This window comes from Antechinus flavipes, chromosome 2, assembly GCF_016432865.1.
Source record: "Antechinus flavipes isolate AdamAnt ecotype Samford, QLD, Australia chromosome 2, AdamAnt_v2, whole genome shotgun sequence".
Taxonomy (NCBI): domain Eukaryota; kingdom Metazoa; phylum Chordata; class Mammalia; order Dasyuromorphia; family Dasyuridae; genus Antechinus; species Antechinus flavipes.
This window is the reverse complement of record NC_067399.1, coordinates 643,099,204-643,125,709: the sequence shown is the minus strand read 5'-3', so window position 1 is coordinate 643,125,709 and position 26,506 is coordinate 643,099,204. Positions and strand designations below refer to the sequence as shown.

The window sequence follows — 26,506 nt, the reverse complement described above, 5'->3', positions numbered from 1 at the left end:
TATGACTGAAATAACTGGAAAACAACAAGTTCAGTCTTCTTCTCTTCACCTGTTCTCATCATTTCATCTACCAGTAGCAATGGTTCTAGACTTTCTTTGACTATCTTCTCATCTGCAACATAACTTAAAGAACAAGCAAAGTAACCTATTCCCACCCCCATATTGTCCTTGACATTCCTTACCAACCTTAGCCTGGCATTTAGAGCCTCCTATTCAAGCTCTGGGCGCTCCTCTATTTGCTTGCATTTATCTGACTACAGGTCTGAATTGGGTGATGGGTTCTCTTGGTAGCCATATCAGCCTCTTTTTCAGCCAGCTCTGCTTTTTTATCTTAATGGAACATTTCTACTTATGTCTCCAGGATTTCATTTTCAAGCTCTATCTCTACTGAGTGTCAAAACCCAGATCTCGATACCTTCGTCACCTGTCTGAGTTCTTTAAAAAAATCTCTCCCTGTAAAGGGCTGAAACTCTTGAGTTGATGCACTGAGGTTGGATAACCAAGCACTTAAGGCTAATTACCGATTGGACAATACTCTATAAGCATATGCTTGGGAAATGGCCCTTCCCACTATTCTGTGCTGGCTCAATAATTGGTGTATACAGAGAATTGTAGGAGGGACTAGGGGGTGGAGTAAAACTAGCCAGAGTCACTTCTGGGCAGGAGACAAAGAAGCAAGGTCATGGAGATTCTGCTTCCATCCAATTCAATCCTACCTCTAAATACAAAGAATAAAGATCAAGGACTTTTGCTTATCCTGACTCTGGCTGATTCTAAGGTATCCAGGGTTCTAATGCAGTCCTCACATCTCCCCAATCCAAAGTGCATGTCAGATCATTCCTGCCTCTCCCTTCTCTGTTGGGATGAAGGTAACTTGTGCCCAAAATTCTAGCCCTTCTGTTAGCAATTGGCTCATTCCTATTGATCAGAATCAGAATAGCATTGTCCCATGTCTGTCTCCACCTTCTAAAACCTGACATTATCATTAAGATACATCTACAGACATACATACACATACAAATATACACATTAACTTATACACATACATACAACTATGCAGACAAACCTAAATACATACTCAATATATGTGCAAGTACACACAGACTTTCAAACAGACATTGGAGGCAATGAGGTGCACAGTGGTTAGTGTGATGGACCTGGGGTCAGGAAGATGAGCTCAAATCCTATATCAGATACTTAAAAGTCGTGTGACCCCAAGGAAATCACTTAATCTTTGTCTGCCTCAGTTTCCCTCATCTGTAAGATAGGAAAAATAATAGCACCACACAGAATTGTTATAAAGATTAGATTAGATACTATTAAAAAAATACTTTTTGTAAACTTTAAAATGATTTATAAATGCCATTTGTATAGGTAGGTGGTAGAGTGCATAGACTGCTAGATCAGAAGTCAGGAAGACTCCGCTTCCTGGGTTTGAGTCTGCTCTTAAACACTTAATAGCTATGTGACTCTGGACAAGTCACTTAACCCTGTTTGCCTCAGTTTCCTAATCTGTAAAATGTAGCTGGAGGAGGAAATGGCAAATCATTCTAGTATCTTTGCCCTAAATTAATTCACAAAAACCCTAAATTGATTCACAAAAAATTGGACATGATGAAATTACTTAACAAAAATGACTAATTTATTCATCATTATTATAATTAGATAATATAGTATTAAATATAGGTTTATATCCATGCAGACAGGTCCATAAATACTCATAAACACACATACAGAAACACATATAAACACATAGAGCCAACCAGTCCTTGGAATTATTGTGACCATGTCATCATGATGGCATATAGCAGACATTCAGTGAATATTTATTTATTTGAATTGCATTAAACTGAACTAAATGGATCTATTTTAACATTCTCTTCTTTCTTCTGACTCCTGATGAGTTTCTCATCTTCAACCAAGAAGTTCCCATTTTTCCACAATCAAAATATGTTTGCAGGAAAATATCTGTCAGTAGAAGTCCAGGGGAAACGACCAGGGGCTCTGATCTCACTTAAAAGGAAGTTTAATCCTGGAGTTCCAGACCGTGGGTCTAGGTTTCTAACTGTGATTTAGCCACCACCTTAGAATAAAGCTCTGGAGAAATGTCTCAAAACAAAGCTATGACCTTCCTAAAGGTGGGTAGCAGGATTCCTCACCACCGAGTACTCAAGGTACAATTAGGATATGAGACAATTTTTATCTTTTTTATCATAGAAATGACATTATATATATATATATACACATATATGAAAATATATATGTACACACTCATACCCATACATATATGTGCTTATATACATATATATGCACATATATAAGTGTGTGTATATATATATTTATATACATATATATGACTCAAATATATGTGTGTGTGAATATGAACAAAAAGCAGCAAATACTCAAATAGCCTATTAGATTCATTTACTCTTCCTTTTGGTCAACTGATGCTGGAATTCTGGACTCAGAATTTTCAACCCATGAGGTGACTGGCAAAGTTGAAAACATCTACTCCTCAGGATGTTAAGATGGAACAGAAAGAAAAAGAAGGTGGCCAAAAACTCAAAGACTAGGCAGCCAGCCTAGAAAAGTGCCCATTTTGTTTCCATGTTTACATTGGGGCAATTTGTAATTTGCAAACCATCATTGCTTCTGTGAAGAGAGGGAAGAAATCCTCTTCTCCTCCACTTGGTAGACTTCCAAAGGAGAGAAAATCCTGGAAAAGAGCCCTGAGACCAGATGATCCAAGCTGGAGTCTTACTCTAAGGGGCCATAGAATAGAAGTTTGTCCCACAAGGATGCATCTGTTGCCTGTCATCTTCTATATAGATCCTGGTCACTGGGAACCAATGAGGAGCTCTTATGTCATTCCCTATTAAGGTCTCAGCAAGGACTAGTGCCTATGTTTCACTCCATAGAAGGTACCCAAATCCTTTTTTCAACAATGAGATGATTTAAGGCAATTCCAATGGAAAGAGCCATCTGCAATCTAGAAAGAGGACTATGGAGACTGAATGTAGATACTAATTTGTTGTTGTTGTTGTTGTTTGATGGTTTTGTTGTTGTTGTCATTTTTTCCCCTTTTGATATGATTTTCCTTGTGCAGCATGACAAATATGGAACTATATTTAGAAGAATTGCACATATTTAACCTATATTGGATTACTTGCTGTTTAGGGAATGGGGAGATGAGGGGGAGAGAAAAATTTGGGACACAAGGTTTGGCAAGGGTGAATGTTGAAAAATATCATTGCATGTATTTTGAATAATAAAAAGTTATTATTTAAAAAAAAAGATGCTCAAGTCTAGAAAATCAGGACTTTCCCCTAGCATTAAGGCCAGCCAAATATGTGCTTGCCAAAGATTATTTTATGGAGAACTCATACATGTAAGTGCTTTCAAGGTGGCCAGAAAAAGCGATACAAGGACACTTTCAAAGTCTCTCTTAAGAATTTTAGAGTTGACTATATGTTCTGGGAGACACTGGCACAGGACCATCCAGCATGGGGTGCCCTCATCAGAGAAGGTGCTTATTTTTTTTTTTAAGCAAAGCAGATTTAAATTAGCTCAGAAGAAACGCAAGATATGCGAAGTTAGAGAATCCACCCCAAATGTTCATGGGGGCTCTTTGTGTCCGACCTGTGACAGAGCATTCCATTTGGTCCCCTTCCAGAATGAAGCATGGCAACCAACCAGATTCTAGCATACTAACACATAAGGAACTAGTAAGGCTTAATACAGTTTCTTTGAGGGCTATCTGCATTTTCAAGGGAGATGCTAAGTGGACCCAAAGGTTGTACACCAAACAGGAAACACTGCTTACAGCTAGCCATTGTGGAGATGGCCAGCTCCTCCCAGTGCCTCAGAACCTGGCCTATGGAAGTTAATGCAGAACCTGCCTGACATACACACAGGCTCATAATGCCCTGGGACAGTCACATAGATGTGCCCCTCATTGAACAAATTCACGAAAATCACTCCAAATAACACAGCCCTTTGCCAAACACAAGACCTTTCCACAGGAATCCTATGACAGAGGGAATCTATTTATCATTCCCCTTTTCCCCATGAGAAAAGAAAAATGAGAGCAGTTGGGTGACCTATTGGATAGAGGGTCTGGGATCAGGAAGACCTGAATTCAAACCCCTGCTATCTGTATGACCTTGGGAAAGTCACTTACCCTGTGCATGCCTCAGTTTCCTCAATTGTAAAATGTAAATAATGATAATAATAGTGCCCATCGCCCACAGTGGCTGTGAGAAACAAAAAGATAATTTATAAAGCACTTAGCCCAATGCCTGGCACATAGTGGAAGCCACAGAAATACTATTTTTAAAATTATCTTCAGGAACTCACCCATGGTCACATGTCATGTAAGTGGCTGAGCCAGGAGCAGTGATGGGGAGGAAAATCTCTGGACTTGGAATTGGGGCACCTGACATGTCCTTTGGCTGGCTTTGCTACCTGTATGGTCATGGGCCAAGCCCCCCTCAGGGCTCACTTTTCTCCATGGGGTGGAGGTGAGGATGTCCTTTCAGGGTCCTTCCAGCTCCAAGTCTGCTCTTCTGACTCTGACTCTGGGCCTGTGGCTTCCTCCACTACGTCATGCATTCCCCCCCCAATCTTCCCTCTGCTGGGAATGTTTAGTCTTTGGCCTTAAGTAAGCCCACAGTGGGAGAGGATGGTCACTGTGGTTCTCACGAGGTCTGACAGGAGGGGTTGAGTCTGTGGGATTTCTCAGATGACCGGCGTGGGCAGTGAAGGAGTCATTCCTTTTCCTTGCCCCAAGGGGAACCATCAGTCTGGAGACAGCTCAGTCTCCAGGTTCTCAGCCACAAGGAGGCAAAGGAGGAATCAGAATCAAAGATGCTGAGTTTTGAAATGGCCCAGCTCATCCTCATCATCCCCAAGGAGAGATCTCCTGAAAGGGCAGGTCTCCTAGGGCTCTATCTCTAGGATTGGCAGGGGCCAGGGAAGTCATCCAGGCTAACAACCCAATGGGTTAAGTCACACAGCCAACAAGCTGAACCCTCCACCTCCCACTCCAAACCCAGCATTTTCCCCACACTGCTCCAGTATGGGCTCTGGTGACTGGTGACTTTCCCAACCTTGTGATCTAGTGATCCAGCTGCCACAAGTAAAAAAATCCATGTCCCAACTCGAAATCCAGCCCTCTTCTGTGCACTGGAGAAGGAGCTTGGGTTTGGAATGAGGAAAACCTGTGTTCCAATGCTGCCTTAGACACTTAACTAGCTGTGTGACTCTGGACAACTCACCTTTTGTGCCTCAGTTCCCTAAGCTGTAAAAAGTACCTTCCTCCCAGCACTTAGCCCAATGCCAGGTAGATGGTAAGTGCTTAACAAGTGGTTATTTCCTTCCCTTCCTCTTACTGTGAGGAAAAAACGAGATACTTATCAAGTGCCTTTCAAACTCAAAAAACATGATCTTTCTCTGTCTCTGTGTCTTTATCTCTGTGTCTGTCTCTCCACATATAGATAGATGTAGATATAATATGCTAACTATTACTGTTGCACCACATGAGCCTTGGAGCTGGAATCCCAGCCCTGGTCTCCTCAGTCTAAATCCCACTGCCCTGTGTGTGTCCTTCTTATCAGAGAAACCTCGGAGGGTGATGTGTCCAGAAGGCAAAGGGAGTACTGATCTCTGGCATTGTGTTTGTTCCCTTCGACGACATCTGGGCAGGGGGAGCTGCAGCCCAGTGGTAAGTGGTGCCGGGAGGGTGCTGGTTATGAGGCTGTAGGGTGTAGGGAGTGGGAGGAAACCATAGGGAAACACCAGCTCAGTGGAAAATGTTCTGTGCCCATCCGTCTTGTGTATTTATAGACAACTCCACCCCTTACCCAGCCTCTCCTTGTCTCATGAACCCTCATTATGGCAGGGTTATGTGGTGGAAAGGCCGCTGACATGAGACCTGGCTCTGGCTCCAGTTCTGGCTCTGTGACCCTGGAGAAGCCCTTTTCTGTGCTTCAGCTTCTCCACCTGTGAGAGAGAGAGAGAGAGAGAGAGAGAGAGAGAGAGAGAGAGAGAGTCCTGCACTGGAAGAGCTTTAAAAGTCATTTCTATGATGGAGCAAGAGATTTTCACTCCATTATACTGAGGGATAAACTGAGGTGAAGACAACCATGGGGAACCAGCTGTGATAAATTAGCAGAAAGGAAGGTCGCCCTCAAAGAGCTTACATTGAATTCTGGGAAGCAGTGTACAAGTCTATATGAGATAAATGTAATGTGAATGCAGGCTAATTTGGAGGGTAGGACTGGGGCAGTGAGGAAAAGTTTGTATGAGGAAGTGTCTGGCCTTGAACTAACTCTGAAAGGCTTTTATGTAATGTTTTGCAGATGATTTTCTTTAGTATTTCACATCTTCATGGTCACACAACTGATTAAAAAAGTGCAAAAATAGTATCAGGAGCACATGAGTCTGTTGTGTTTATTGTCTGTTGGTTGAAAAACGTGATTTGATTTATTAGAACAAAATCAAGCCTGAAAAACTATTCCCCCACAAAGTTGTGTCTCTCATATCTCATATATTGTTCCTATTGAGGAATCTTGTATGATCTCAGCAATATATGAGGGAGATAACTGTTCAAAGGTCTTTGAATAGCATAGGCTCATAAGGAAGGGACCTTAAAGATTATCAGGTACAATTGCCTTATTTTACAGAGGAGGAAACTGATGTACAGGGAGAATGAAGTCACAGGTGAAGCAGGAGACAAGTGGAGGTGTGCCTGCTAAGATGTGTTCTCTGGGTCATTCATGAAGGATCTACTGCTGAAAGTCCAAAAGAAAGAGAGATTCCCTATAGATGGTCAGATTCTCCTAAAATTCCTTTTCCCCTATGACATTATGCTGATTGTATCCTGCCTCAGAGCAGTCTGGGGCTGTTCAAAAAAGGCCAGCACAATAACCTTCATAGGAAAAGCAAGTGGATGAAGCAGAATTATTGTCTAGATGACATATGTTCAATGGGCAGCCCCTGAAATTGGTCCATTAGCTCATAAATATTAAGCAGTTGTTGGAATGGGTTGAGGGCAAAATAGAATTAAGAGCTGAGCTATCTAGGCTGTATATGGGGAATTGGGTAGTGCTTTCAGTGATCCCAAGCTGCTTCCTGATGCAAGACCCTGTCTTTTAATATCAACAAACTCTCCTTGACCCTATAGGGCTGCAAATCCCAGAATACTCAAATTGCAATCAGCCTGAGGGGCAATGAAAAGACACATGATGAATTTAAGTGAGCTACAACATATGGCTAATGATAATTTCTGGGTTAGAAGTAATCTATCATCAGAGACGTGATTGATAAAGGAGTGGGGCTGGTCATCTAGGGAGAGTAAAGGATAGCCTGGGTGTTTCAGTAGTATGTACCTCCCATCAGGGACATTGGGAGGGCCCCCATTAGGGTTCAGGGAAAGCAGGAGCTCCTTCTTTCCTATCAATAACTCCATGGGAATCCTCAAGGATGCCAGCCACTGTCCTCATTCTTTCCCATTCCAGAGGCAACCTCTGATCTTTATGCTAATTACTTTCCCTAGAGGCAGAATGACCTATCAGAGGGAACCTAGATTCCCTTATTCACGTCTCCCCATCCATTGTAATAGATCACTACTATGGGGAAATAGCCCAATGCATCTTAAGAACTCATGGGCCTTGCCACTGGTTCTGTGACACCCTCAATATCTTGGAGCCTTTCCTTCTGTCTTGCAGTTGAACTCAACTATATTCGTTGTCTTGTCAGTTATATATGAGCTCCTTGAGAGCATGGACTGCCCTTCTAGTTGATACCCATCACTTAACACAGTGCACAGCAAATACTGTGATTAAGAAATGCGTGTTCATTCTTTTTTTTTTTTTTCATTCATTCATCCAGTCATGAAATATTGGAAGTTAGAGAAAGGACTCCCATACATTTGCTAAATCATCTTTGGAGAGACTGGGAAGAACATGTGTTAGATTTGCACAGGTTGAGATGTAGAAAGGTTATGATCTTCATTGATAGTGCTGATGTTTTGATGATACCAATTACTACTCTATTTCCCAGTCTTTGATTAATTGTGTTCCATTTTTTAAAATTGGAAATTGATTATATCTCCCTATGAGTCAATAAAGTTTGTCTTTAACACCACCATTCAGAGTCATTGATCTAAAAATGGAAGGTACCTAAGAGCCCAATTGATCAAGCTCACCCTTTTTTTTTTTAATTTAAATTTTATTTTATTTAATAATAACTTTGTATTGACAGAATCCATGCCAGGGTAATTTTTTACAACATTATCCCTTGCACTCGCTTATGTTTCGATTTTTCCCCTCCCTTCCTCCACCCCCCCCCAAGATGGCAAGCAATCCTATATATGTTAAATATGTCGCAGTATATCCTAGATACAATACATATTTGCAGAACCGAACAGTTCTCCTGTTGCACAGGGAGAATTGGATTCAGAAGGTAAAAAATAACTTGGGAAGAAAATCAAAAATGCAAATAGTTCATATTCGTTTCCCAGTGTTCCTTCTTTGGGTGTAGCTGTTTCTGTCCATCATTTATCCATTGAAACTCAGTTAGGTCTCTTTGTCATAGAAATCAACTTCCATCAGAATACATCCTCATACAATATCGTTGTCGAAGTGTATAATGATCTGGTTCTGCTCATCTCACTTAGCATCAGTCCATGTAGGTCTCTCCAAGCCTCTCTGTATTCATCCTGCTGGTCATTCCTTATAGAGCAATAATATTCCATAACATTCATATACCACAATTTACCCAGCCATTCTCCAATTGATGGGCATCCATTCATTTTCCAGTTTCTAGCCACTATAAACAGGGCTGCCACAAACATTTTGGCACATACAGGTCCCTTTCCCTTTAGTATCTCTTTGGGGTATAAGCCCAATAGAAACACTGCTGGATCAAAGGGTATGCACATTTTGATAACTTTTGGGCATAATTCCAGATTGCTCTCCAGAATGGTTGGATTCGTTCACAACTCCACCAACAATGCATCAGTGTCCCTGTTTTCCCATATCCCCTCCAACATTCATCATTATTTTTTCCTGTCATCTTAGCCAATCTGACAGGTGTGTAGTGATATCTCAGAGTTGTCTTAATTTGCATTTCTCTGATCAATAGTGATTTGGAACACTCTTTCATGTGAGTGGTAATAGTTTCAATTTCATCATCTGAAAATTGTCTGTTCATATCCTTTGACCATTTATCAATTGGAGAATGGCTTGATTTTTTATAAATGAGTCAGTTCTCTATATATTTTGGAAATGAGGCCTTTATCAGAACCTTTAACTGTAAAGATGTTTTCCCAGTTTGTTGCTTCCCTACTAATCTTGTTTGCATTCGTTCTGTTTGTACAAAGGCTTTTTAATTTGATATAATCAAAATTTTCTATTTTGTGATCAGTAATGGTCTCTAGTTCATCTTTGGTCACAAATTTCTTTCTCCTCCACAAGTCTGAGAGATAAACTATCCTATGTTCCTCTAATTTATTTATAATCTCGTTCTTTATGCCTAGGTCATGGACCCATTTTGATCTTATCTTGGTATATGGTGTTAAGTGTGGGTCCTTGCCTAATTTCTGCCATACTAATTTCCAGTTATCCCAGCAGTTTTTATCAAATAATGAAATCTTATCCCAAAAGTTAGAATCTTTGGGTTTGTCAAACACTAGATTGCTATAGTTGACTATTCTGTCTTGTGAACCTAACCTTTTCCACTGATCAACTAATCTATTTCTTAGCCAATACTGGTGACTACTGCTTTATAATATAATTTTAGATCAGGTACAGCTAGACCACCTTCATTTGATTTTTTTTTTCATTAATTCCCTTGAGATTCTCGACTTTTTATTGTTCCATATGAATTTTGTTGTTATTTTTTCTAGATCATTAAAATATTTTCTTGGAAGTCTGATTGGTATAGCACTAAATAAATAGATTAGTTTAGGGAGTATTGTCATCTTTATTATATTCGCTCAGCCTATCCAAGAGCACTTAATATTTTTCCAATTATTTAAGTCTGACTTTATTTGTGTGGAAACTTTTTTGTAATTTTGCTCAAATAATTCCTGACTTTCCTTTGGTAGGTAGATTCCCAAATATTTTATGCTATCAACAGTTATTTTGAATGGAATTTCTCTTTGTATCTCTTGGATTTTGTTGGTGGTGTATAAAAATGCTGAGGATTTATGGGGATTTATTTTGTATCCTGCTACTTTGCTAAAATTATGAATTATTTCTAATAGCTTTTTAGTAGAATCTCTGGGGTTCTCTAGGTATACCATCATATCATCTGCAAAGAGTGATAGTTTGGTTTCAAGCTCACCCATTTTATAGATAAGGAAACTGAGGCCAAGGATGTGGAGTGACCTGACCAATTTGGCACAGGTAGTAATAGAGCTAGTTGGAATTTGAACTCAAGTTCTGTGATTCAGATTCACCATTCCTTCTACATCCATTTTTTGTTTCTTCGTGCTTTTCCTAGTACCCAGTGCTACCATGGGGCCCATGAACTTCAATTCCCCTAGTCCTGGATCTTCTATTATAGTCTTCCACAAGTCTGTTCTCTTTGTTACCCTAGAAATAGGGCAGGATTGGAGGTAAGAAGACTGGTTCAAATCCCAGCTTTATGACTTATCACAGTTTCTGTAAGATCTGGACTAACTTATTTCTATGAGCCCTATTTTCTCATCTGTAAAGAGACAGGGAGAGTAGGTAATCTTGCAGGTCCCCTCCATCCCATGCTTCTGTCTGGCTTGGAGTAAGTCACTTCCTTCCATTTTTTATGTGCAAGGCAATTGGGGTTAAGTGACGATGTCTAGGATAATTATTAAATGTCAAGTAGGCTGAATTTGAATTCAGGTCCTTGACTCCAGAGCTAATGCTCGATCCACTGTACTATTAATTTCCGTTTCTTTATGTTTAATATGAGGGCTGTTGGATTAAATGGCCTTGGAGGACTCTTCCATCCTTAGGTTTGCACTCCACTTATTCCCCTGAGATGTTAATGACTTATCCAGTAGAAGTGGGGTAGTCAGCCTGGCTGGTGACTAGACTTCTGGGCTGCGCATCTTAATTTGGGAGTGAGGAGGCATGGATCGGCATCTTGGCTCAGACACTCACTTTGGGATCCTAGTCAAATAACTAAACCTTTCAGAGCCATTGTGAGCCAAGTGATACCTACATGGCATTATCAATCAAGTGTTCCCCTGATACTGGTGGTTGCAGTTCAAAAAATAGGTCTAGAGAATTTTTATTGTCATTTTTTATTATTAAACCAATTCTTTAACCCAGAAAGATGATTCATTGGCTATCATCATAATTGTGAAGAGATTTCAGAGGCCATGGAAGGACAATGAGTGGAACATTGTGTGATGGGGCAGAAGTCCCAATGATATAAACTGAGATCTTTTGGGGAAAAATGATATAATTGTGTTCCCTTTAACCTTTTGGGAGGGGCCCTGATACTGCATTCCCCTTTTGGGGGATGAGTGTTCCTAAGCTTCAAAAAATGGGTTTATTTATACTAAGAAGACAACTTAATAAGAAGACAGCTTTCTTAGTGGGCAAGGTCCTGTCAAGACTATTTTAAAGATTTGGGGTTCAGAATTATCTTTTATCAGCCTTCTGAGGCCTTATCGAGGTTTTCCCAGGCCAAACTGGGAGCAGTTTGAGGGACTAATCCCCAATTGAATAGAAGGTGGTGGTTATGCCCCTGGCCAAGATCTCTAATTGAATAAGACCACTTAACTTGGGAAAGGTGTCTGGGAAAGAGGTTTGGGGCTCAGGAACACCCTTCCCCCAAAAAGGGGAATGCAGTTTTAGGTACCCCCAAGGTTAAAGGGGACACAATTTGCACCATTTTTCCCCAAAAGATTTATTTACATCATTAGTACTTTTTACCTCAACCACTAATTAATCAGCAGGCATTTATGAAGGCACTGGGATGCAGATACAAAAATTCCCTATGTATGAGTTTTCATTCTTGAAGGAACTTGCTTATATAAGGGATGTTTACTCATTATTCTCATTCACCTACCTAATGCATCCAATCAGGATGGAATACCTTGATTTTTCTGTTTTTACAGTTCCTCTAGAAGATTCCTTTCCTCTCTTCACACAGCCATCTCTAGTTCAGACCCTCATCACTTATCACTTCATTCAGTGCAGTGACTTCCCCACTGCACTGACACTTTTAGGGATTTCCTCCTTCCGGTCCATCTTCCCCACAGCTGCCAAAGGGATAACCACATCATCCCCACTTCAACATACTCCAGTGACTCCTCTTTGGTTGACTCTGGGACTCAGCAGAAACTTTATTTGCCATTTTGCATTCTTCACAACCTGGCCTTCTCTATCTTTTCAGCCTTCTTACACATCTCCCATCCCCACCCCGATGTCCAAGTCTGCAATCCCTCCATACCCGCCCAACTTGTTTTTCAAACCAATCCTTCACCTTCCTTTTCCATGACTATGTATTGGCTTTCTCCTAGACCGTCTCTTAGATTCCCTAGCTGTCTTCAATTTGCTTGAAATGTAACTTTCCTCCTTTAAGTCATGTTTTATCTACTCTGGATATATCATGTTTATACTAATGTATACATATGATGATTCTCCCATAAGAATATAGTCTTTGGACATGGTAATAACCTTTTCTTTTTCTAAGTATCCTCAGTGTTTAGCACAGTGTCTGGCACATAATAAGAACTTAGGTGCTTCTTGTTCGATTGATTGAACCCAGCCCTGGACGAGAAACATGGCTCTGATGTGCAACAGGTCAAAGCAGTTTCCAAATGCCAAGAGGACTAATTTTCACTCTCACTCACATTAATTGGTATATTGGAAAGAACATCATAGTAGGATTCAAGAGTCCCAGGAAAAGGCTTTGAAATTTACTTATTAGTTGTGTAACTGAACAAATCACTCTACCGTTCTTGAACCTCCTTATCCTCATCAGTCAAATAGACAATCATAATATACACGCAACACACTGGACAACAGGATTGTTGTGAGGAAAGTCAAACTTTCACTGTATGAATTCAGCAATTATTTTAATCATGTATGTCACCCTGAGGTTATATTGAATAGGATGAGATAGTTTAGAATTGGTCATCTTATATAAGCTTTCATTATATGAATGAATTCTTGGCTCTTTTCTCTATAACAAAAATCCCTAACTTGGGGTCAGTGAACTTTGCTTTTTAAAACATATTTTAATAAATGTATTTCAAGATAATTACAATCCTATATGTTTTATTTATTGCATTTAAAACCTATTGTGAGTAGTCTCTAGGTTTCAGTAGACACAAATAAATGGTCTACGACACAAACAACATTAAGTATCCTTGTCTTATACCAACTTCTTGTTCTCATCAGCTCCCATGAGTTCAACTCTCATCTCTAAATGGATGAATCTCAGATCTATTTTCCTAAGTCCAGAGTCTCTTCTGAGAGCCCTGCGTCACAAACTGATTAATGGGCATCTGCAACTGGATCTCCCTACAGTATATCAAACTCCCTACAGTATATCAAAATCAAGCTCATTTTCTCCCCAGACCCAAACCCTCTCTTCCTCCTCACTTTCTGCTCTATAAGGATCTCACAACTTTTCTGCTTACTCAGAGTGCACCACCTCGGAGCTCTTTATCCTTCATCCTTCATATTCAATCAGTTGTCACATTTTGTTGATCCTTTTTCCATAATACTTCTCCATTCACACAGCCACTACTTCACTTGGGTCCCTATGCTCTCATCACCTCTCACCTGGACAGCATCCTCTTAATTAGCCATCTTGAATCAGGTTCCTCTCCTTGGCAAATTGTCCTCTGTGGGTTCCAATTAATATTCCTAAAGTACAGAAGTCAATCCTCGGCTCAAGAAGTTCAAATAACGCCCTCTTTATCGAACTTGAGTTTAAAATCCCTCCACTGCCTAGCTTTGGCTTTCCTGTCTAGAACTCATTACTGTTATTCTCTCTCAGAGATGAGAGCCAAAACGTCCTACTTCTCCTACAGACACTGTACCTTATTTCTGTACTTCCCTGTCCCTCCCTTCGGTTCCTTCTTCGCTCCTCTCTCCCTCACCCTCATGGAATCCCCGGACTCAGGTGCCATCCTCTATAGGAAGCCAGTTTTGATCTCTCCCAGAAATTATTTTGTATCCAGAGTTGTTTGTTTCTTTCTTTCTAGCTATCCATCCAATTCAGGCTCTTTGAGGTCAGCCTCTTTCCTTATTTGTCTTCTTGTACCAGTGGCTGCCATAATGTTTGGCATTAGGTACTTAATAGTCATTGGAGAAATAAGGAAACTGAGAAGCCAGTCGGGAAGTGACTTGCCCAAAACCACACAGGTGGTCCCTGGATTTCAGACCCAACCCTTCTGATGATGTCTATGGTGCCGCTTGTCACCTAGTACAAACTTTGGTTCCACAGATAAGAAAATCGGGAACTGGAGAGAGTAGCTCGGTCTGCACATAGGCTGTCTCCTTTCCCCTTCCCTCCCACCCCCCACGAGATACTGAAGGAGAAAAAATAGATTCATGCTAAAAAAAATTTATAACCTTGATTATAGGCGGGCCAGTAAGGTTTATCCAAACCAGATGGCGGAGGGAGGGCGGGGGCGGCGTGGCGTCCTGCTCTTGGGACGGAACACGCAGAGTGGAGGTCTCTTCCCCGGCCAGGTGAAAGAAAGGGCAGCGGAGGTCAGGTGTGCCCGAGCCCTTCAGGTTGGCTTTGTGCAGGCCGGAGCTGGGGCTGAGACAGAGGGTGCAGGCCCCCCTCTCCCCTCCCCAGCCCAGCAGAGCTGCCGCTTTCGGGAGTTTGAGTAGACCCCGAGGTTGGGGTGGCCGGCCAGGCTTTCAGCCTTTTCCCAGGGGACTTCAGGCTTGGCCCATCTCCTCCCCCAGGCAGGGAGTGTCCACGCTTGGGGGCTCCGGCCAGGAGGGAAAATCCAGCCTCCAGGCCACTCCATTTTTGGGCCTGCGGGGGCTGACGGTGACATCATTCCCAGCTGGCTTTCGGAGTCCTAGATACTGTATTGATCTGATTATAGGCCCCTCAAAGAAAAATGAGATTTCATTGCAAGAAAAGAAAAAAAAGCCCAAAATGTTATATTGAAAAACACGCCGATTATAGAAAGTTTTCAACTTTTATACATGGTGTCTGGGAGGGGGAGGGAGTGAAGGGGATGGGGTTGGGGAAGAGAAAAGTGCGCCCCATACTCTGACTAATATGGTACTTCCCCCAGCCGTGGCAGCCCAGTCCCCCACCCCTTCCAGAGCCCCTGCTCTCCCCGCCCTCCCCGGGAGAGCCCGCCCGAGCCCGCCAGCAGCCCAGTTTCCTAGGTCAGCACCAGCCCGGCCCAGCCCAGCTCAGCCCAGCCCTCCCCAACGCGATCCCTCCATTCATGTCTTGACTGCGGCGGGTCCGGGATCGGCCCCCCACTTCCAGGACTCGGCCTGGCAGCCGAAGATGCCGGCGGTTTCCCCAGCTCCAGCTCCTTCTCCCGACTCCCGGTAGACAAGGGGGTCGGACCCTGCGGGGTGCAGCTGGACTGAACCGCGCCTGGGCCCCGGGGGACCCTTCCGGGGAGCGGCTCGGGGCTGCTGCTGCTGCTTAGGAGAAGGAGGAGAGGGAGGGTAAGTGCTCTGCAGACTTTTGTTGGCTCTGGCCGGGACTGGCGGGGAGGAGGCGGGAGCCCTGAACTGGGGAGGTTCTGGGGGAAGGGAAGGGGCCGGGCGGGAGCAAGTTCGGAGGAGCCGGGTGGGGGCGGCGGCGGCTTTTGTTCCCTAACGCGCCCTGCCCGGGAGCCCGCCCGCCCGCTCTCCCGGCCGGGCACGGAGCTGACCCCAGACGAGAAGTGGGCAGTTGTAGCTTTTGTTCTAGTCCGGGAGAAGGGAGGGGAATTGGCCCGCGCTTCCCATCTCGGTGTCTCTGCGTCCCGACTTCCTCCCCCTGCCCACGTACACCCAGACCGGCGGGACCCAGGAACAGATCTCCAGGCAGGGACACAGGGACGCTGCCCCCTCCCCACAAACACACACACACACACACACACACACATTCACTCACACACACACACACACACACACACATTCACTCACACACACATAACACAACACACACATAACACAACACACACAAGCACACATACACACACTCACACACACATACACGCGCACACACACACACACACACACACACACACAAGCGCACACTGTCCAGAGCTTAGAAGGAGGCTCATCAGTCACACCGGGGCACACTCTAAACACAGGTACTCTCGATGATGGGACTGATGATTATACGGTAGGCAGATGGTAGGAGATTCTGAGTCATTTCTACATTTCCACTTAACAACAATGAGATACAGGGTCTGTCTGCCCAGCACCATCGCCTCTGATTTGCCCAAGATTCCCTGAGAATGCCTGAGAAGAGGGAAGATTCCCTCTGCCCCTAAGCCCAATTCTTTCATTTTCTCTCGGACTCCTAAACTCATAGGTTCCATTTCACATGTGGAGTATATGATTTACAAGGTTCGACTCCGGGTGCCCCAGGAGTTGAGCAGGAAGAGGGGGACTCTGAGCAAGGCCAGGAGGACTTCCTGAGAGAGGTGGGACTGGAGCTGGGTCTTAAAGGATGAGGACTTGGAGCAGGATCTCCCTCTGGAGTTATCCCGGGCAGCTGGACATGTGGGCCTGTGGGCCAGCTTGAGGAGCAGAAACGGAAATCAGTGTGTAAGGGAGGGGATGGTGAGGAGAATGGTCTGCAGGGAGGGGAGGATGTGTATGGGAGAAGCAGATAATTGTGGAGGAGAGAAAACAGACTATAATCAGACGCTGCTCAAGAGGGTAGAGGAGACAGAGAGATGGGCACAAAAACTGACAGTCATGGGTTTGAAAATTGTGATGAGTTTGGCTAAGATGGGAAAGTGAATGAGTTGGCTGGTTTGGAAACAGGAGACACTAAGTGGGAATGACCGGTTTTTTTAATTACTCTGGTGGTATTTGTCATGAACTTGTACAGTTAATTTTTGATTCACTCTTGTTGACACCTATTTACCTACAGCCAAATTTCAGTAGCTATTGATAGATTGATTACTAGAATGAGATTTTACTTATAAGCCAACCTCATTAACTAGTGCTCTCCTAAATGGAATAGGATAAGATTCAGAGGTAAAAGTTATGTTAGAGACTATCTGGGAAGGGGAGACCTTAATTTATTCTTTGTTCTCAAAACTCATTTGGCAAAGTCTGGTGAAGCACAAAGACCCCGCCTCAGAATCGTGTTTGTAAATGCAGATAATAAAATGCATGGATTTAAAAGGAAACTAAGGACATTGAAATAAAAATGTCATTTCTTCCCCTCCACCCCCCATATAAATTCATGGACCGCTAAAATCCATCTGTGGACTGCTTCTAGGTTAAAACATATATTCTGGCTCCTTCAGAAGTAAAAACCAAGGTCTGAAAAAAGAGGAGGAATTTAAAAATGTTTTAATTTATTTCATTAAATATTTCCCAATTGCATGTAAACGAATCATTAACATTCATTTTTGAAAAATTTGAGGTACAGATTCTCTCCCTTCTTCCTGTGTTTCTTTCCACTCCTGGAGAAGGCAATCAATATGTTAATTATACATGTGTATTAGCAGTGTTGCAAAAGAAACACAGAATCATCTCCCTTGACCACTGTAAATCAAGATCTATTCTGCAATTTAGTCTTAGAAAGTTTCCTAAAGGCACTAAGAACTTGTGATTTTCCCAGAGTCACTTATTGAGTGTATGTTTGAAACTGGACTTAAAATCAGGTGTTCCTGACTTTGTGTAACCAGGTCTCTAGTCACTCACTGTGCTCAGCTGGTTCTCTAAGCAAATCAATAAGTAAGCAATAATAAAAACTCATTTGCTTATGAAGCACTCTTCGATCCTCACAGTAATCCCCTGAGACAGGCGGGGTAGGCATTTGGATTTTTGTGTTAACAGATCATAGGCTTGGAATTTAGAGCTGGAAGATTCCTTAAAGGTCATCTAGAATTAGACAAACCCCCTTATGTTACTATTGTGAACACTGAAACCCAGAAAGACTTTGAGCCCAAGATTGTTGTTGTCATTCAGATGTTTTTCAGTCATCTCTGACTCTCTCTGAACCCATCTGAGATTTTTTTGGCAAAGATACTGGAGTGGTTTGCCATTTTGGTTCATTTTACAGATGAGGAAACTGAGGCAAACGGGTTAGATGACTTGTCCAGGGTCATATAGCTAGTAAATATCTGAGACTGGATTAGAATTCAGGTCTTCATGATTCCCAACTTGGTGATCTATCTATGTGTCATCTAGCTGCCCAATCCCAAAATTACACAGGGAATAAATGTTGGAGCAGGCATTTAAAGTCAGATCTTGGAACTCCCAAATTCAGCACTCTTTATTCTGCATCTCAGTTCTTCCTGAAAGCTGAGGCTCATAGATTTAGAGCTGTTAGGGACCTTAGTGGTCATCTGGCCATCTAGAAAATCTGAGACCCAGCTAGAGTAAGTGATTTGCCCAAAGTCAAAAAGTTAGGAAGAGGAGGAGTTGAGATTTTAATTGGAAGTCCACTAATTTTCTAATCCTAAATGGCTCCATTGTGCATAGGTGGAAGAGTCTGGCCACAGACCTCTCTGTGTGACTCTTGGCAAGTCACCTAATCCTGTTTGCCTCAGTTTACTAATCTGTCAAATGAGCTGGAGAAGGAAAGGTAAACTTTTAGCAGTGATTGCTAAAAAAAACCTAGATGGGGTCATAAGGAGTCAGACATGATTGAACTACAACAAAACTTCCTAATCTAGCCCTGTCTCCACTCCAGCGAGCTGTTTGTTCTAGGTTGAGGAGTTTTAATCTAGTATTTGAACCCTGTCTTCTGATGTTGGGGTAGAAGGCTTTCCTCTCACACACTAAGTGATCTCTTCAAGAAAGATGTCTGACATAAACGTATGACTTACCTCTTTACTTGAATGACACTGTTAAATCAATGGGAGTCTTCTCTCCAATGCAGATGGCAAACTTTCCACAATTTAAAAGATTGGTCTTGAGTTTCTGGGGCTGCGAAAAAAAGTCACCTCCTTGACACCATCCCTGTGCTGAACTTTCTTGAATTAAGCCTTAGACAGGAGAGATCACGACCTTCACAGGACATGTCCTAGCTGGCATCCTCCTGGCACAAGCATACAGAATCCACACCCTACAATGGTGTTTCTGTCAGGGGAGGGAAAGGGGCTGGCAGAGGAAGACATGACCGGGGGTTGAAAAACAAATCTACTTTTTTGAGATTTTGGCTTATTAACTGTTTGAATTTGAGGGATGCCATTGAGTGCTGCTAGGTTTTCATTAATTCAAGGCCTCTTCTTGGAACCCTTCTTTAGAAGTTAGTTACTTCAAAGTAATTTCTATAAAACAGTGCTTTGCTTACATGACTTCCTTATGTCATGTCCAGGCTCACACTGAGAGTAGCTCTGCTGCCTGTGCCCCAGGGTATGTGTAGCAAGATGGGTGCTTTGGATGTATGATTAATACTGACATCTAAACCTTCTTCCTGGGATGGCCTAGCCTGGGCTTGACTGATCTCTGAGTAACATCTGAAGATTATCTTTTATAGTAAAATGCGTATTTTAAATTATATTTAAATAAATAATAAAATATAAACATATTGTGATATAATAATATTATATAATATATAGAGTTGAATAAATAATACAAATATAAATATATAAAAATGTGTACATACTTATAATCTATATGTATTTAAATGCCCCATTCTTCCCCTCCCAACACACACACACACACACACACACACACACACACACACACACACACACATTCATATCCAAGTTTCTCTCTTTCATCAAGTTCTCATTCTGATGTCAGGAAGCTTTTTCTGACTTTCCTTTATGATTTTCCACCTTCCTCTCCTTCTCCAGGTAACCATGATTTCTTCTTATTCAAATTTCTCCTAACTCTTCAACTAGAGCTGACTTTTCCTTCGCTTGTGTCACATTTGCCTTATAATCTACTAATATGTGCTTGTTTTATCTCCCAATTAGATTGTAAACTCAGAGAACAGGATATGTAACATCGAATCATAGATTTTGAGCTGGAAGAGACTCTAGACCATCTGTCCCATTTCCTTCATTTTATAGATGAGAACCCTGAAGTAAAGAGAAGTTAAGTTATATGATAAGGGTCATACAGCAAATAAATGTCTGGGATGGGATTTGGATCCAAATCTTTCTGACCAAGTCCAGTGCTCTATCCACAATGTCACACTCCCTCTCCACTACTTCAGTGCCTTATCCTGGTGAGGAGGTTACTTTGGTTTCTAGAAAACAAAAGCTCTGAGACAGATGCCTGGTGTAGTTGGGCCTGCTAAGCCAGAAAGATTTTTCAGTCGGAGCCCAGTGTCAGAGGACCAGCTAGGTCAAATAGAATCAATCCCAGCAGTATGGACACCAGGTAATGGTTTTATTTTTATTTATTTATTTATTTTTTTGCCACATAAACTCTTACAAATAAACTCTACACAGTCATGGAACCTGTGTCAGTAAAGAGAGGGTCTAAATCAATCATTCCTCTCCTAGGATATGCCATGACTAGCCTCCTCCTGGAGCAGACACACAAGAGCGTGTCTGACATGGGGAGCGTGAATGGGGCTGAAAAACAAATCTACTTTTTGGGGGATTTTGGCTTGTTGACTGGCTGAATTCATTGGGAATGAAATCATAGATGTTTAAGGTAAGGAAGTATTTGAAGTCTTATAGAGGAGTACAGATGATTAAAACCAGGAATAGGAAGTGTACACAAATAATTTTGTAATAACTCAGATTTCTCAGCATCACTGTTTTAGAATTGGAGGGGATCTAGAAGTCCAGGTAATATAATCTTTGTATCCTGCTAAGTTGGCATTTGTATTATGACAAATGACCCCATCTGGGGTTTTTCTTGGCAAAGATATTAAAATGGTTTGCATTTCCTTTTCCAGCTTATTTTATAAATGAACAAACTGAGATAAAGAGGGTTAAGTGACTTGCCCAGGATCATACAGATTGGAAGTGCTGTGGTCAGATCTGAACTCAGGAAAAATGAGTCTTCCTGACTCCAGGCCTGATACTCTATCCCCTGCACCACCACAACAAACAATTATTTGTGTCATGCTAGTTTCTCTTTGAAATAAAGGGTCAATTTTTTTAAACACTAGTTTTTTTTTTTTTTTTTTTTTTTCCTGTGATGTTGAATGGCCCATGGCATAGAAACCTCATAGTCTCTGATAGGTTGAAGTTGAGAGTCTCCCCAAAGGGTAATCCTGGGGTGCACGGTAGGCTTGAATACCCTGTAATATTTTGTACATGAAGAGTGACTTGGGGAAAATGACATAAAAGAAGTCATCAGAGAAATGTATGACTAAAAACAAGATGGGCCAGTCATCTAACAAGAATATGAGATAATGCATAGATCGCCCATACATATATTCCATTGGTGTCTGTCAATAGCAGAGGAGCTCGAAGAAAGCTTTTCTCTTGAGGTTTCCTCCTAGGAAAAATAGGATATTAGAGATGGAAAGGTCCCCAGAAATCATCTAGAACAACAATCTTATTTTTTATAGGAGAAATCTGAGGTCAAGAGATTGGTCCCATATGTGTCCTAGTTGGGATTCGAAACCAACTCTTCTGATTTTCTGCTCAGCTCATTCCATTACTCCACAGCTGTCTCTTGGGGCAAAAGTTTCTGCTGCTTTTCAGACTTCCACTTCCCACTCCACACAGCTCCCTCCCACTTCCATTTTCATCAATTGGTCTATTCTCTCTCCATCTGTCTCCAGACCCTTGTGGTTTAGGCTGTTGGCTAGCTGCTGGACTGGTGCACAGAGGCCTTATTCATCACTCCTTCCCCTTTCAGGTGCTTTATAGTTTTTGCCCTTGGGGTCCCAGCAAAGGGAAGCTGAATGAAGAGAGAGAAGAGGCAATATGGCAGAGTGTAAAGAGTGTTGCATGTTGGATCAGAGAATCTAGATGCAGATTCCAGCTCTGCTACTTGTTAGTTGTATAACGTTGGGCAAATTCTTTCTTCTTTCTGGGATCACTTTCCACATCTGTAAAAGAAGACAGTTGGACCAGGTGAGATCTAAGTTGCCTTACAGTCCATATCACCAAGCTGTGGAAGGCAAGAGCAAGGGAGCTTATACCTTAAGGGTGGACTAGTGTTTAGCATTGATCAGAATCTGCTTAATGAGTGTTTTATTCCTTGAGTTTTTCTAGGTTTGGGGAAAGGGAGGCACTCCCACTGTGGCCTTTGATGGAGAAGTGAGCAGAAGGGCTGTGCCTTCTTGGACTTGGTCTAAACTCCCAGGGACAGCTGGGCTGAGGATGTATCTGATTGCATTTGGGCTGAGGATGTATCTGATTGCATTTGGGCTGAGGATGTATCTGATTGCATTTGGGCACTGCCTTCAGGGTGGGGTGGGAAGGGAAGGATATCTAGGGAATTCTGGCCTATGTCCAGTGGGGATTAGTCAGATCATATGATGGGTAGGAAGTTTTCTTCAGTCACACCATGTGATGGGACTGTGTCTTCCCCCAAGGTCTGGGTCATATCCAGGTAGAGTCATAGGCTCAGGCTAGCATACTGCTTCAGTTCTACTATTTTGGGGCCTGAATTTCCTGCTTTGGGGAGGTGAGGAGCTGGGAGAGCATCCGTGGTTTCTGGGGGGGACCCTGAGTATACAAATGATACATCAGTGGAAGATCTCCCTCCACTGTAACAACACGAGTCCATCATGAAGGTTTCAGCTCCTTCCACCCTGAGTATACACATGATACATCAGTGGAAGATCTCCCTCCACTGTAACAACACGAGTCCATCATGAAGGTTTCAGCTCCTTCCCTGGGAAAAAATCTCTTTGCAGTGTAGATCTTGTAGTGGTCTTGCTAAGTCAAAGTCTGTGCATAATTTAATAATCTTTGGTAATAGTTCCAAATTACTTTCCAGAACGGTAGGACCAATTTACAGCTCCACTAACTATGTACTTGTTTTCCTAAGACTTCTTTGTTTTTGTCACATTTATCAGTCTGAAAGGTATGAAGTGGAACCTTAGGATTGATTTATTTGCATTCTCTAATTTTTAATATTTGGTGTATTTTTTCATATGGCCACAGCTAGCTTACTTGGATTTCTTCCTCTGAAAACTGTTCACTTCCTTAACCACTTCCTTAACCAATTTTATTATAAGAGAGATTTTTCTTCTATTGAGCTGAAATCTACTTTTCAGATTTTATCCCTGGCTCCTCAATCTGCCTTCTGGCCCAAACAGAAGCGATTTATTCCCTCTTAAATATGACAATCCTTCACATCCTTGTAGACAGCTATCATCTCCTCCCTAAATCTTTCCCAGGCTAATGCTCTCATTCAGTCAACTGATCCTCACATGTCATGAACTCCAATCCCTTCACCTTCCTGATTGCCATTCTTTATGCATTCTCATGATTATCACTAGCTTTTTAAAAATGTAACATTCAGGATAGGACACATTCTCCAGACCAGATCAGAATACAGTGGAGCTATCCCTTTCTTGAGCCAATTAGAGGTCTAATCTAAAGTCTAAGTCTCAGAAACTTACTAGTTCTGTGATTCTGGGCAAGTCACGTAAACTTTATTTATCTCAGTTTCCTCATCTATAGAATGGGGAACAATAATAGCACCTACTTCCCAGATTTCTTGTGAGAATCAACACGTGACAAGATAAAGTTATAAAGCACTTAACACAGCACCTGCCCATAGTAAATACCATATAAATGTTAGCTGTTACTCCTTTTATTAATCCTTTCCCATGTGATTGCTATTCATATGCTGAAGAAACTTATCATGTCGCAAAGTAAACATCCCTTCTCCCAGGTAAACTCTCTCAGGTCCTTCAGCTGATTCTTTTATGTAAGAATTTAAATTCTCTCTCCATCCTGGTTTCCTTCATCTAGATTGTTTCCTACCATCAATATCCTTCCTACAGGGTGTCAACCAATGTGGACCAGTCTTCAAAGGTGTTCTCATTTGGGTAGAGTATATACAGCAGGACCATAACTCTGCTTGTTCTGGGTGCAGCAGTCAAGGATCTCATTGCTATTGATTTGCATTGAGCTTGAAATTAATGCACTCCTCTTCCACATATCTGCCCCATTCTGTCCTTGTGCAGGTGATTTTTGAAATCCAAGTAGGATTTTTTGTTTATCCCTATTAAATTTCACCCGACTGGTTTGGCGCTTTGTTCCAGCCCACTGATTCTAGAAGATTATGTCATCCATTGTGTTTTTAGACCTCCACAGCATTATTTAAGATTCTATAAATTAAAAAACTATACTATAATCTAAGTCTTCTTCCAAGTCATTAATAAAAATGTTGAACAGAAAAGGGCCATGTATGGAGCCTTGTTTCACTGTATCAGACTCATCCCTTCAAGGAGATATCCATCCATTAATCACCTCTGTTTGGTCATTGTTATTCAACAAACTCTAAATTCACTAAACTGTATCATTAGAACTCTCCTTAACTTTCCATTTTGCTCATAAAAATCCAGTGAAAATCTCATCAGATGAATTGTGGAAATCAGGTGCTCTTTGTCAATGGAATTACCCTGATCAATCCGGCATGGGTTATTCTTGATGGACCCATGCTGGATTCTGTTGATCTCTGGCTCACTTTCTAACCACTTATAAACCGGCGCTTGAAGAATGTGGCCTAGAGTTCCATCAGGAATTGACATTAAGTCCATTGGCCTCTATTTTGGAGTATTAACCTTCCAATTTTTGAAAATCAGAGTAAGATTTTTTCCTACAATCTTGCAGTACCTTTCCTATTCTCCCTAATTCTTCAAGAATCAGTGACATGGGTCAGCAATCACATTCACCAGTTGTTGGTATTCTTTCCCCAATATCAGATTCAATTCAACAGAACTAGCCACAAGGAACTTTTTATTGGGAGCAAATGTTCAGAGAGATAACATGTAGAGGAAAAAACTCTGGATATAGATTCAGGACAGTATTCACTATGTGATGACAATGTAATTTTTCTTAACTTTAGTTTTCTCATCTATAACATGGGAGTAATGATAGTAACCTTACAGTTACCTTCATACTTACTTCATAAGTAAGATCAGTTGGGTTTGTAACTTGTACCTCCAGGTTCTGGAGTTCCATTCTTGGAGGCTGATCCCAAATCCCATCTCTTGACTTGTTATATCCTGTCTCTCCCATGGTTTATTCTGGGATAGTTTAGTCTATAGCTTTCATTTAGGTTTCCACAGATATATGAACCAGCATCATCAATTTATTTCATCCTTTAGATGAAAGTCTTTTACAGATAGGACTCGTAATGGATTTGCAAAAGCCCATAAACAAATGCAGAAAACACATAAAAAGATTCAGGGTAGCTCATCAACAGTGACAGAATTCTTCTTCCTCTCTGGTAAGCAGTTCTGGATCTGGAGCTGCCTCTAGTTTTGGACTACCTGGGCTTGCTAGACAGGCAATGCTCCAGGGTTTGAGTCCCTTTTTTATCCAACAAGTGTGGTTTCCCCAGGGAATCCCAGTGGGCCCACCTTCAGAGTCCTTCAGAGGCAAACAGACATTTAGCTTTTTGAAGTTGCTGAAGGCTTAGCTTCCCTTTTACCACTGGACACACACCTAACAATCTACTACAAAGTCTAGACTCTCTGTTTCTCCGTACGGATGATGTGTGTGAACATGTTTGCCTCTGCTGTGTGACTGCAGAAAGCCTCTTAGGTAAAATGGATAAAGGGGAAAAAACTTTCCTCCCACAAGAACTCAAACTTAACAGGTCACCTTGAAGGCAGCCCTCATTAGTGAAGGGCCAGCCTCCAGGAGATACCATAGGAGGTCTTCATATTCTTTTTGTTGTTCTAAAAAAAGTTACAGCAGGTAAGCCCATAAAATTGATGAGAGGAACTGCCTCGCTCAACCCCCCTACACATGATACTTGTAAAACCTGTCAGCATCCAGGAAGGCAAATCTGAGTATGAATTAGGCCCCTTGTAGAATTTGCCTGCTGTGCAGTATGGCAATTGCTATGTATTTAAAAAATGCAAACTCATTTCTCAGTCTTTCATCAAAACATAATTGGAGAGATCAGCTTCTGCAGCAAAAATGATCTAATCCATCCCAGAGCCAGCTAGCTCTGACCTTGACATTTCCCGCTGTTGGGATTCCTCTCTAATGCTGGTCTGCTTCATTTGGCTGTGGGTAACTGAGGATTGCTTATAGGTCTGTTGGAAGGAGGTAAGTGGACTGAGCCACCATGTCTCCCTCCTTTCTACCCAGCTTTGCTATTCTAAGGAGGATTCTGAGAAGGGAAGCCTGCTGAAGGAAGATGCTGGGAAAATCTTGGCCCCACCCTGGCTTTTTTTATTGCCTTTGTGGAAGATAAAGCTCTTACCCTGACTCACCCAGAAAGCATCT

At 41.9% G+C, this 26,506-nt stretch overlaps 1 protein-coding gene across 3 annotated transcripts in view; it reads left to right on the top strand.

Moving 5' to 3' along the window:
• Positions 1-4,703: 4,703 nt before the first annotated feature.
• CD276 (CD276 molecule) overlaps positions 4,704-26,506 on the top strand; it is a 53,988-nt gene continuing 32,185 nt past the window's right edge. Inside the window, exon 1 of one of the 3 annotated variants that reach the window (XM_051982327.1) lies at positions 4,704-5,722. The gene's annotated coding sequence lies outside the window, so the exon portion shown is untranslated. Of the gene's footprint in view, positions 5,723-9,809; positions 15,657-26,506 lie in introns of those variants that run through there. The other 2 variants (XM_051982326.1, XM_051982328.1) reach the window with 2 other exon arrangements.